The sequence below is a fragment of the Epargyreus clarus genome, unplaced genomic scaffold, assembly GCF_041222505.1.
Source record: "Epargyreus clarus isolate Ecla_fem2 unplaced genomic scaffold, WU_Ecla_fem_2.2 ptg000011l, whole genome shotgun sequence".
Classification (NCBI taxonomy): domain Eukaryota; kingdom Metazoa; phylum Arthropoda; class Insecta; order Lepidoptera; family Hesperiidae; genus Epargyreus; species Epargyreus clarus.
In genome coordinates this window covers 4,472,248-4,486,049 of record NW_027332219.1, presented here as the reverse complement: position 1 = coordinate 4,486,049, position 13,802 = coordinate 4,472,248, and the positions used below count along the sequence as shown (strand labels likewise).

Here is a 13,802-nt window from a genome sequence, read left to right as displayed (position 1 = left end):
GTTTCTCCAAACCTTGAAGATCAAAAAGAATTTCAATCCGAGCCTAACGGAACGCCATTATGTTGTCTAGCACAGTGTGGGCGGACTAGATGTTTTCAACTAACATGACCGCATTTTGCAAGTCGGTGAGAAACTGAGAACTGAATACAGATGCTTTTTTCCCTTTAAATCTTCCCGCAGTGGACAACGTTTTTAAAATTCCTATTTGTAGCGGTCTTTTACGAAATGAAGTTTCGCTTGGGATTATGGCGCGGTTGAGTTCGTAATCAGAATGTTTTTTAGGTTTTGAAAATTTCAAAATTATGACCAGATTATTCGTAAGCATATTTTTTCTGTAACTATTTGTAGTGTTCTGTTTTAAGTAACTTTTCATCGAAGGATGACTTTTTGTAATTTGTATATAATAAATCCGTATGAATGAAGACTTATCACTGATACGTATTCGAACCCTGGACTTCCAGTGTGAGACTGTATTTCAAACCATAAGGTTATCATGCCTTACGCCCGTCAAAGATTGACATTTGAGCAATTCTTCAGACATTGTCATTTTTCGATCTATAGTAGACGATAATTAGATTATTTATTATTTGATGATTAATTAATGATAGCGGACATACATGATACATTTATCTTTGTAAATAATCATGAGAATAGAAATAATATTTCTATCACATACCTTACTCTAAGTAAACATCTTAACTTTACCTTAACTAAGATTATATCTTAACTTTAGTACGAACCAAAGCGTGTCCCATCTGTAAATTTGTAGGTACTCATAATTTAAAGAGGTTGTAATTATTACCTGCAACAAACAAACACGAATTACTTAGAAAGAAAGAAAGAAAAATACAATAGAAAAGGAATTGAAATTAAAATTGAAAAGATCACCAATTTTTTTTTTTCTTTCTGAATTACTTAAAGATTATAATTATGTGCTATTTACAACATTGAAATATCAGAGTATATAATAAGCCTGCAAACAGAGAAATTTCGATTTCCCTTTGTGGTTCGACTCCGGCGGCACCACCGCCACACCTATTTCTACCTAATAACGGCAATGTTAGGCGCTGCTGTGTTCCGGTTTGAAGGGTGTGGTAAGGGAGACAGACTTTTCCGAGGCGTTCCAGCTTAGTCCTCAGGCGTATCTGTGGCCGACCTTAGGTAGGAATATCTAATCCTATCTGGGGTTGATTACAGATGTCCAAAAAATCGGAGATTAATTTTTTTTTTTTTTACTAGAGATCAAACAGAAAACACAAATAACGTTTGTTGTAATCGATCTGATACTTGCATACCAAAGGCCGACATTTTAGAATTTGTACCTACTACTTATTTGTTATGTTTGAAAAAGTGTGTGTCGACTAGACATTTATATTCAACTGAAAACCCTACTATTATTAGAGTCCTACCAGAGCGACCAAAGATGCAATAATATCCCTAAGGACTAAGATAAAACGCCCCGTATAAATGTATCTCCTTTACCACACCCTGAATCTAAGAACACATCAACGTTTCTAATTGAACCACACACTTTATTAGTCTAAATACGAATACCTAAACATAATATTGAAAGCGGTTATTATATATCAAGACCATATCATCATCATATATTTAGGCCTTATTCATTGCGAACGACTTACTCAATCATCCGAACCCGCGGGCAAAATCTAGTCCTAAATAAACACACTAACAATATTAGTAGAGACTAGTACCAAGCTAAGTCTCGATAAATGTAACTTTCCGTTTCTGAACAACCTTGTAATAGGTTTAAGCGCTTGTTATTATGGTTTCCCTTTGTTTATATATTAGCTTTGGGCTGAATTGGGGTGGTAACTACCCTTTACTGCTTTGAGATCAATATGTTGCTAGCTTAGAAGTAAATAAAAGTGAACAGAAGTAGTTCTGTTCATACGATTTAAGCGAATTTTATAGTTTTTAGGGCTCCGTACACCTCCGTACACTAAGGGTAAAAATGGGACCTTATTATTGAGTTTCCGCTGTCTGTCAATCTGCCCATCTATCACAAGGAACTATCACTTGAACCGTAATAGATAGACACATGATTTTTTTACAGTGTGTGTATTAATAAGAACACTGAAACAACAAATACCTACTAAACCTAAATTAAAAAAAAATAACTAAAAAACTATTTCTGAAAAATTATCCCCTAAAGGGCTAAAAGAGCTAAAAGATTAAATTTTAGAATTTTAAGTATTTTTATAAAAAATAATATCCAATTTTTAAAAATTATTACCATTTTATAATTCTCTCTGGATCATTATACGAAAAACAAAACATTATCACAGTGATTTGAAATTTAAATGAAGAATACAGAACAGCTAACGAGGGAAAATAATGAGCCCGCACAAAATATTCCGAGATTCAAAAATACTGAGAATATCTATATCATGAAATGAGTTAGAGAAACATTATCTCTAATTTGTATAAAAATTGGTTACTTGCTTACATCCAATTATTATTATATTTTATAACTTTTTATTACAAGTTTTTATTTCACTTTATTAGTTCATATGTATGTCTTTCAAGTTAAATTTGACCTACTTCCCGATATTGGATTAAGCTAAAACTTTGCATACACGTTCGGTTCATATGACAATAAATGATTAGATGTGATAGTGGTGTCTCTGTAAATTCAATATGGCGGACGCCCCAATATGGCAGGCTAATAACATTTTTTTATAATATAGGAGTAGCAGACGAGCATGCAGTCCAAGTCCAGTCAAATGCTGATGGCAAGTGGCTACTGCCGCCTATGAACATCTGTAATCAACCCCAGATAACATTAGATATTCCTACCTGAGGTCGGCCACAGATGCGCCGCTACCCCTGAGGACTAAGCTGGATCGCCTCGGAAAAGTCTGTCTCCCTTACCACACCCTTCAAACCGGAACACAGCAGCGCCTAACATTGTTGTTATTAGGTAGAAATAGGTGTGGCGGTGGTGCCGTCGGAGTCGAACCGCAAAGGGTTCTACCACCATCTCAAAAGTGACAGCCCTACAGTTCAGGTTACATTACATCGTTTAAGCTTTGATAAGTGATTGAAGCTTCAAGCTCCAGTGAAAACAATAGCGATTAGACCGTTAAACTGTTGGCGCTCTTGATTTGTTCCGGGTTCGATTATTTCCGGGTAATATTAGGTCAAATAGTTAGAGCTTCGTGGTTCGAATAGTGATCCTCACGCTGGGAGTTCGAAATCAATTTTTCAGATATTTCGAAGTTCTGTGCGAATAAATGCGTTTTGTAAAGATCGAAAGAGACAAATAGGTTTCTTTACAATGTTTTATTTTATTGTTACAGCAAGTGATAATTAATTTGAAATTAGTAAATAACTTTGAAAAATCAGAGGTACGTGCCTAGGATTTGAACCCTGAACCGCCATGAGAGATACATTTCAACCATTAAACTATATGGTAAAAGTAGGCACAAAGTAAATTATTTTATTAACTTTTTATGGAACAAATTATCATAATAATCTAACCGTAATATAAATAAAACAAACACAAAAAAAATAATACAAATCATAATAACACAAAAGATTAATACAAAGAATACGATTACATTACAAAAGTCGAAAGATAATTGACTTAACTAGATTACAAATGTGAACTATTCTGAACGTAATGTTACAAATAAATCACACGAAATAATACGATCCAGATAAAAGCAATTCGTATGGAATTGTTACGATTTTATTACCCGTAGCAAGATGATGTAATGATACCAGTCGGTCCTCTGAATGAATCAAGACTAGTATCACAATAAAAATAAGATCGAAGGTTTCGAGATTATAAATAAAAGAAGCTTGAAGGTTGAAGAGCTACTAGCAGCTCTCGATAGAAACTCGAGAACTGTAGAGTTTATTCTTATAAAGCGACTATAGGTTTTGTTTGCTCCGGATTATTTTTTGAAATAAAATAAACAATGGATACAAACTATTTTTAACCTTTACCTAGGCACGAGTCTAGCTCTACGATTGGTAGACTGGTATTACATGTTTCTCGAATGTGAATTTCTAAACAAATTAAATCTATCTTAAAAAAAATAATAAGCCGCCAAGCCATCTATCATCTCGATATCCCTTAGATAATACAATTAGACTTAAAACAGGCAAAGAAAGCCAATTAATTATTTTAAAAACCTAAAAAGAGACGGAAGAAGATATTTTGACATATTATATGTGACATATGACAATATATTACCATTTTTATCGACCCATCATCTTGGAATAAAGTCTTAGGCCACCAGTCAATAAACCAGTCAAAAAAGTGTTTGCATCACACATTTTTGAGAACCATATTTTTGGAGAGCATATAGATTTTTGACAAACATTTTTTTCCTTGTTTATGCAAGTAAAGATTGAAATGATGATTGAAATGTATTAAAATATACCTATAGCCTTTAGCTTGGTATGATATGAACATTAAATCTAAGGCAAGGCAGGTATATAATCTGACTCTATCTAATACATTTTGATATAGACACAGGTATGAATTTCAACCAATTTGGTTACAATATACAAGATTGTTTAATTAAAACAGCGGACAGATGGATATCCGTCGCTAACATACAAATGTGTAAAGTAGAATTCCAATAGCAACTCTTAATTTGCTCCGTTTAATAAAGGGATGCGAAAATTGGTTGAATAATTATTTGTGGAGGTCCTGACCCTTGGGTAAAGGTACCATTGGTCTGTTTTGATGTTTGTACTTTGTTCCTAATAAATCTCCCTTATTTAAATACACCGTATTTGTATATTACAATTTAGACTTATTGTAAATGAGTTATGTTACATAATTTTATCTGAAATAATTGTAACATAGCAGATTACAGGTAGCAAGTTATATACGAAACGACTATGAAATAAACAGTAATTGTGTTTTATAGAAAGTTAATGGACACTAATAGTAAAATGAAATAAAATATAAGATAAAACACACAAAAAAAAAACTTAAATATTTTGTGGGAGTTTGTGGAATGAAAATTTAAATTATTAAAATCGTGTATTGTCATCGGTTTTCGATAATTCTTCAAAATTTTGAATTAAACTGAACGTTAAAAGTGGATAGAAATCGAGTTCAAAGATTCCGTTACTTGTTACTTACATACATACCTACATATATATATACATACAACCCAAGCTAATAAAAGCGTGTTAAAAGGCATTAGTATTTTACAAACAATAAAAATAAATAAACAAATTTTTAAGCGTTTTGTACCATTTTCATTTATAGTGAACACTACTACTAATTTTTTTTGAGATGTAAACAATATTTTCGATGCCGTTAACTCGAACACAAGTTCTACATTAGCGAGTTTCGTTCGAGAACCCACCGTAACTCGATCCGAGAATCGGTATAATTGACCAACAGGTGCGTTGCTACCATGTTTATTCAACCCAAGGGCATGGATCGGGTTTCTGTAAAACCCTTTATTAGGACCCAGCGTTTTTTGGTATATTTAAGACCCTTCGCAGTTAAGTGTAGTAATTACTAGGCGATTTCGTTGTTACCTGGGTGGGTTCGCGATTATTAGTGTTTTAAACGTGTTCTGTGATCGACTTGCGGTATGTTTTGAAAGGTGGTGGAACCAGTATGGTATGACCGCTACACTTATTTCTAGAGTGAAGCAGTTATTGCGCTTTGGTTAAAGATAGTCGACTGATATATGAGGAGAACATCTTAGTCATTAGGCGTTAGGCTTCTGTGATCGGCTTCAGGTAAAACCCTTGTTCTATTTGGAGTTGGTTACAGATGTCAATGGGCAGCATCCACTTACCATAAGGTGGATGTTACTCAACACCTATTTCTATCTAACCAATGTATAAGATCTGAATTCTGACATAGTCCTCCGAGCCAGATAGCATCTGCAATGGTCCATATAGAGTATATTTTTTTGTTAATTTTAACGTGTCTATGGACGTTATATGTATTTATTTTATTTTTTTTTATTTATGTATTATTTGTCATTCGTTCATCTTCTCCCCACACTCGAAAGAACGTCTTTTTATATATAATGCAGGAGTAGCAGACGGGCATGCAGCTAATGGTAAGTAGCTACTGTCGCACGTGGACATCTGTAATCAACCCCAGATAGGATTACATATTCCTACCTGGGGTCGGCCACAGATGCGCCGCTACTTGAGGACTAAGCTGGAATGCCTCGGAAAAGTTTGTGCCCCTTACCACACCCTTCAAATGAGAACACAGCAGAGCTTAACACTGCTATTATAAGGCAGAAATAGGTGTGGCGGTGGTGCCGCCGGAGTCGAACCACAAAGGGTTCTACCACCTTCTAAAACGTATAACTTATAATTACGTTACATATTATTTCGAATTTTATGTTACACTATGCACTTCATCTATCTTTAGAGGTAATAACGCGACCTGAAATGATTTATATTTGAAAAGCTTAATAAGTTATAGACATGCAATGTAACATCAAAATTCCTCACACACAATAGTTCACTTCATCGCCACACTCGAAAACCGGCACCACTGTTTTATTATTACGAATAACATTACATTATATTGCATTACATATTAACACGAATTTAATATTTCACTATAAAGCTTTCGAGATTATAAAACGATCTTACAGAATAGCACCCCAGATAATAGGGGCGTATTAATCGATAACCAACACTAAACTGCCGATAGACTTACCGTAACCGTGTTATTACAGTTTTGGTCGTTTAGTCCCGTAATGTTAAGGGTTACACACAATTAGGGTATTGGAACTTAGTAAGTAGCATCATTATAAGTATTTTTCGTTTAAAATTTAAAACACGTTTTTAATTAGAGTTCGGTCGGATAAATAGAACCTCTTGTAATATGTAAGGTTCAACAGTAGGTACATAAATAAAGGATGATTTTTAAACTTTTACGGACGACCAATTTCGAAAGTTTAAATATAAAATATTGAAAGGTGTCAAGGGACTGATTTTGACAAAAACTTGAAAATTTTCAAAACACTTTTTTACTAGATGGGAATCGCACGCCATACTCGTAATATAATATTATATCGCCATATGACAATGTCGAATATAATCAACAACCCATTACTGTCCCACTGCTGGGCACGGGTCTCCTCTCATAACGAGAAGGATTAGGCCATAGTCCACCGCGCACCAAGTGCGTATTGGTAGACTTCACATACCTTTGATTTTTTTTAATAAATTTCTCAGGTATGCAGGTTTCCTTACGATGTTTTCCTTCACCGTTTAGCAAGTGATAATTCATTTCTAATACGCACATAACTTTTGAAAAATCAGAGGTGCGTGCCTGGGATTTGAACCTCGGACCCATCGATCGAGAGGCATTATATAATATAGTCATTATCCAATTCTAAAAAATAATTATACCTACATTAGAAACTAGAAGAAAGGGCTTATTCTTGCTTTTATTAAACCTTTTCGAATTAATAGTTCAATAGTATAGGGTCGTCGTCGTTATCAACCCATTACGTGTAGGTTTCCTTAGGATGTTTTCCTTCACCCTTCAATCACATGATAATAACTACTACGCAAATTACTTTGAAAAATCAGGGATTTGAACCCCGGACCTCCCGATCGATAAACCGAGTTTCAACCACTAGGCTATCAGTGCTTTGTCCCTGTAGTTTCGGGACCAGAATCGGGGTTTAGTATCCCCTGCCTGTCGTAAGAGGTGACTAAAAGGGGGTTTCCGGGGTTCCGGGGTGGCAAGAGCTCGAACCGCCCAGCCAGCGGCCCCGGGAAGGACGGCGGTATGTGTGTTCGCATACCATCGTACGCACCAGACGGTGTGGCGAGCGTCAAGCTCACCTGGGCGGAGCCCGACGGGGCAACGCGCTAAGAGGGCTCCGGTTGCGTTCCTTTGGAGATCCCGGAGCCCTCTACGCAGCGCCGAGGACGGCCACCGGCGGAGTTTTAGTGCGGTAAGAATCCCACATAACCCTACGTCGCTCCCACGACACCGGGTACCTATTAAAGGTTTCCCCCTCGTAAACAAAAAAAAAAAGGCTATCAGTGCTTGTGAAGGGTATATATAAATATACCTTCTGCTGGTAGATTACTTAGGAAATGTCTAGCGAAGCACGTTCCACTAACATATGTGTAAGGCACGTAGGAGGAAAACGCTAACCGTTGTTATTACGAGATGTGTTGAGATATTACTGATGAAAACTTTATTACAACACTAGTAGAGACCGTGGCTTTGCCCGCGTTTTAAAAAAATATGTAATGTATGTATATAATAACATGACATACATATAACTGGAAATTTGTACCTTCATTGGAATGATAGTGGCGCCATCTGTTGAAAATTGGTCATACCAACTTAGTAACCTTCGTGGGCTCATGCACAACTTTGCTAAAGATCATCACATGATCAAATGCGTTTACGATTCTATAAAGGACATACATAGATTCATTTTATATATATATATATATAGATGTATGTAACTAGAGAGGTAATAGCGTTTTGGTGGAAAAGTGTGCATGGCAACTGATTTATATGAAGTGACCATTTTAGTCTTCGGGAGTCAACGCATCTGTGATCGGGATTGGTTAGAGCCCTATTCTATATGGAGTTGGTTATAGGTCCATGGGCGGCAATACCCACTTACCATCAGGTGGACTGTAGACCCAGAACACTACTTATACGTCATCAATCCATTTTAGTCCCACTGCTGGGCACGGATCTCTTGGCAGAATGAGGGGAGCTTAGGCCATTGCCCACCAAGCTGGCCAAATGCGAATTAGTGGACTTCAAACATTATTGATACGTTTTTTTTTAAATCTAAGGCTTACTCACGGTGATTGTCTTCACAAAGGGTTAATTAATGTTTAATTTCTAATACGTCATTTAAAAAATCCAGGTGAGGCCCGTGATTTGAATCTTGGCCCACTCGATTGAGGTCGAGTTCCAACCACTACGTTATCACAGCCCTTTTCCCTACTTATTCTACCCATATAAAACAGATCACTTACAAAGTAAGGCATTTTAGTACAATAGCGTACGGCGGAAGTAATAACAGTAACATTTGTGAAGCAAAAACTCTGACTAAATTTGAATTTATTTGAATTAATTCGTAATATTCAGAAGACATCACATTACGTTCACGCTATATATTACGGACAGAGTGGAATTTAAAATTGCTGAACTAAAAGTAAATTTCGCTGTTATATAAAAATAAAACACTTAAAATAGTTTTAGTAGCCAACGAGCATGCAGTCCACCAGTTAAGAGATCGGACATCTGCAGTCAATTTCATATAGAACGAAAGTCCAACTTAAAAACGATCATAGATGCGTTGATATTTCGGGGTCTTCATTTATGATGTCTCAATAAGATTCTGCATTGACTTGACTTGCCTTGACTTCAAACTGAACCACAATAGCTCTATTATTATTATTTATTACCAGATTATTATATAATTATTTATTAAGAACCGGACTTGACTTCTAAATAAAAAAAAAAACTAAATAAATAAAAAATAAATCTTTAAATATGTTTTTTACAAGAAAATAATATTCGATTAACTACGACTATATTTTATTTTATTTTTGGTAATAATTTATGTCTAATATGGTATTGTATTTAAACATTTTTATCATATTTATTTTAAGTTTGTAAAATTAAATCAGTGTATTATTTATTTTCTTTTATTTCTACGTGCAGTTGTTTCGATAAATGTTTCTTTCTTTCTTGTTTAACGTACCCGAATATTACTTTAACTCTTTATTAGCTCAGCAGGGTCCCAGTAATAAATTAATGATAATAAAGATTAAATGTAGAAACTTCGTTTTATACATTATATTCGTTTTATATCGTTGTTTTTTTAGAATTAATTATGTTGTTATGACTTTATGTATGTTATTCATATTACGTGTGACGCTTTGATATTCCAATATCAGGTCCAATATCATTATAATTTCATATTTCACAATAATTTCTCATGACTGCGAGTTACAAAAGATACACTTTAAATTACTGTAAGAAATGTAGTCACGAATTATGTAACAAGCAAAAACCCATTTAATTTTGCTAATAATGATCATATGATAATAAATTTAGAGTTATAAGAAATATCTTTCTAATTGCATATCTATGTAATTTCGAACTAACTTAATTACTTTTTGATTTCCTAGTTCGAAATGTTTAAACATTATTGTTATTTAATTTTACAGCATTTGTATTTTGTTGATATTCTTGTCTTTGTGTAAGGAGTCCTTAATAGAGAAAAATAAAAATAAAATTTTAATTTAGATTCTATACAGAATTATTTTTGAAGGTCAATAATATGGAGAAGAAGCGGCGAAATAAACTTCATAATACCTACATCTTTTCATACAAATTACATACACAGTGACATCCTATACTAGCGGGACATGTGGAGCTGGAGAAAGTAAATTGTATTGCGGGGAATGTAGAAACCGTAATAAATAGTATTAGAACCGTTAAAATAAAATTACAGAAACGTATTTAATCAAAGAAACAATAATAACTCTTTGACAAAAACTTCATAAATTCCATTTGTATCATAATGAAGCTGTTTGAGAATTATCAAATTCGTAATTTGAAACGCATAACTCGTTTATTACATTACACATTTGTAATGACATTACATTACAATTGTAATTCCATTGTTTTACAAGATGGACATGTTGATTGTTATGGAATTACACTTGAATGAGTTATGTTATTACATTCGTTCCGACTTGCCTTTGGATTGTAATATCAGATCTTATCATTTAAGTAGGTACTTATTTATCAATGTAAGCTCGATTTATTATACACATGATGATAAAAATAATATTATTTGTAATATTCGTATGAATGTATTCGTCTTTTTATATTTGACTTTGTATTATATTATTTCGTATAACTTTTTATGGTGAAATAAAATGTTAGCGCAGGATTTTTAAAAATATTTTCACGTTTCTAATAAGAGCCATGCGGACCCTAGGAACGAGTCTAATTACACACATGTTAGTATTAAGCCCTGCTGTGTTCTGGTTTTTAAAAAAAAACACGAGGCATTCCAACTTATTCCTCAGGTAGCAACATGGAAGTAAGGTAAGTGGTAGAACCCTTTGTGGTTCTACTCCGGCGGCACCACTGCCACACCTATTTCTGCCTAATAACAGCAGTGTTAGGCGAGCTGTGTTCCGTTCTGCAGGGTGTGATAAGGGAGACAGAGTTTTCCGAGGCGTTCCACCTTAGTCTTCAGGGGTAGCGGGGCATCTGTGGCTGACCTCAGGTAGGAATATCGAATCCTATCTGGGGTTGATCACGGATGTCCATAGGCGGCAGTAGCTACTTACCATCAGGTGGACTGCATGCTCGTCTGCTACTCCTATATTATATAAAAAAAGTTGTATTGCAATCTACGAAGTAGGCGGAGGTACAATGTTCGGTTGTAGATATTTGTGGATGTCTATATGTAGCACTGTCCATCAATCATATGATGGACTGCATGATCGTTAGCTACTTCATTTTCAAAAAGGAAAGTTACGTAAATTTTTTATTTGAAAGTTATACCAGATAGAGGACATAGAAAAAACAGTTTTTTATATTCATAATTTCCTTTTTGGCATTCCCAAAGGGCAAAGTAAAACTATTTGATCAATTAAATATGAGGTACTTAAAAAAATACAAGTCAACCTACTTTCTTTTTTGCACTAAAGACTAACTTAGAAAACTTTACAAAAGTGTCCTAGCCCTTGCTAGCTTGCTTAAGTTTGCTATTCCTGAAGACTAGGCCGGAATGTCTCGTAATATTCTAAACATCTGATTTGTCTCTGAAATAGCACACACTACAAAAAAGTGTGACAGAGGTGCCTCCGTGGCCTAACCAAGGGTTCCTTTACACGGAAATCGAATTATATGTAATGAGTCCTCATGTTTCTGACTAATTGGTCGAATAACAATTAGTTACTCATGTAAGTACGAATATAATGTTACATTAATTGGTAATGGTGCTTAGTAGTATACGGCTTTGTATCTCCTAATGTATGGTTTACATTCTAAACCCATTTTTTTACTGATATCTTATATATAAAATTCTCGTGTCACAATTAGTTACCGTACTCCACCGAAATGGCTTTACCGATTCTCGCCAAATTTTATATGTATACTCAGTAGGTCTGAAAATCGGCTACTATCTATTTTTCATACCCCTAAGTGATAAGGGTTGATCACCCTTAACATTTAAAAACGGGTCAGCTAGTTATTTATATAAGTCTCTTAATTAAAATATTAATTAAGTGAGCATTAAAATAAGCAATAAATATTGATGTATCGAATTCCACAAGATAAATCTAATAAGAAAAAATGCTAATACTTTGTTAGTGACTACGACATTCATGGGGTATTCCAAAATGTTTAACTGTACCGTTGATAGAGTTATTTAAATTTGTTTTGTAAAAGGATTTTTGCCTAAAAAAATCCATGCAAATATCGGTGAAAATTTACTGTTATCACGAAGTATTCAGTCGAAAATAAATAAAAAATGTTTCATTTCTACTTCTACAAATTCGAAACAACGAAACATCCAAAATAAAGTTACACTGCAGTGCTTCATTAACTGACCACAGAAATGAATATTAAAAGAGTTTGAATCGCAATACGGAATTCAAGACCGCAGTTATTGAAAAACATTCAGAAACTCGAGATGAACAAATTAAACGGAATCCGCGATTCCAGTTTCATAAATTGCATTCCAATATCAATATTGAGTCAAGTTAATATCAATATCAGTCGGAGTATTCAATATCGAAATATCAACTAACCTCTATGACGTCACACGTAAAAGTACATCCATAAACAGTCCACAATTTTACAACAGACGCGTAAACGCCACAAAACGCATGACTCGTTTTGGAAAACGTCCGCGAAAAAATTCCAAATTCAAATTCACGCACACATAAAATTCGAACACTGAAAAAAAAAGTTCATCACCCACTCACTGTTTTGTTTCAAATTGTATTCCAATTCGAAATTCAAAATTCGATTGCCGCGTAATAAATAGTGGCGCGTAGGGAATAACGCACTACATTCGTTGGCGGCCAGCCGGTGACTGAGGGTGTAGAGTAGGCTCCGCTTCCCCGGCCAGGCTGGAGGCAAAGAGTTGGGAGACTGCACAGATGTGGCAATAGGCAGTATACCTGGTAGATGTTTGTCTTGAAAACAACAGTTTAACAATTTTCTCTAAAAATTACTGCAATATTGGCATATTTTTTGCTTTGCTTAATTTTACCTATGCATTAAAGCTTTGTTACTATGTATATAAACATTATGAAAATTATTAAAAATCCAGATTTGTTAATTAATATTAAGATTTAAAAATATACTATACACTTTTTATATTCGTAAACTCATTTTTAGATCACTTTTTCTTTATCTTTAGCACCCAGAACTTTTAAATAAATCAGTTAAGTTTTCGTATGGAATCGAATCTTGGACTTTGCGTAAAAGGCCGTTATTGTGTCAAGTATAGCATACTTGCCGTCATATAATCTATGCCGTTATATAATGCGTCGATATGAAAACGAAAAGCTTATCCATATTGTAATAACGACGATAACATGACTACAAATATTGTTTATAAAACTTTATAAAAATAAAAAATGTCCATTAAAAATATTCGTCAATTTTTCCGTTCCATTCCACAAATAATCTCTCAACAACTACTCATTGTCGCAACTACAAAATGCTGCCTCATCTTTAATTTTCACCGATACATAATCTTTGATTCGACAACGACCTTAATCTGAAATCCCTTTTCAACTCCTCGTGC

General features: G+C 34.4%; 1 protein-coding gene across 2 annotated transcripts in view; it reads right to left on the bottom strand.

The window, feature by feature from the left end:
• rst (irregular chiasm C-roughest) overlaps window positions 1-13,069 on the bottom strand; it is a 130,474-nt gene extending 117,405 nt beyond the window's left edge. For both annotated transcript variants that reach the window (XR_012102707.1, XM_073077789.1), the window contains exon 1: window positions 12,796-13,069. The gene's annotated coding sequence lies outside the window, so the exon portion shown is untranslated. The remainder of the gene's footprint in view (window positions 1-12,795) is intronic.
• Window positions 13,070-13,802: the final 733 nt, after the last annotated feature.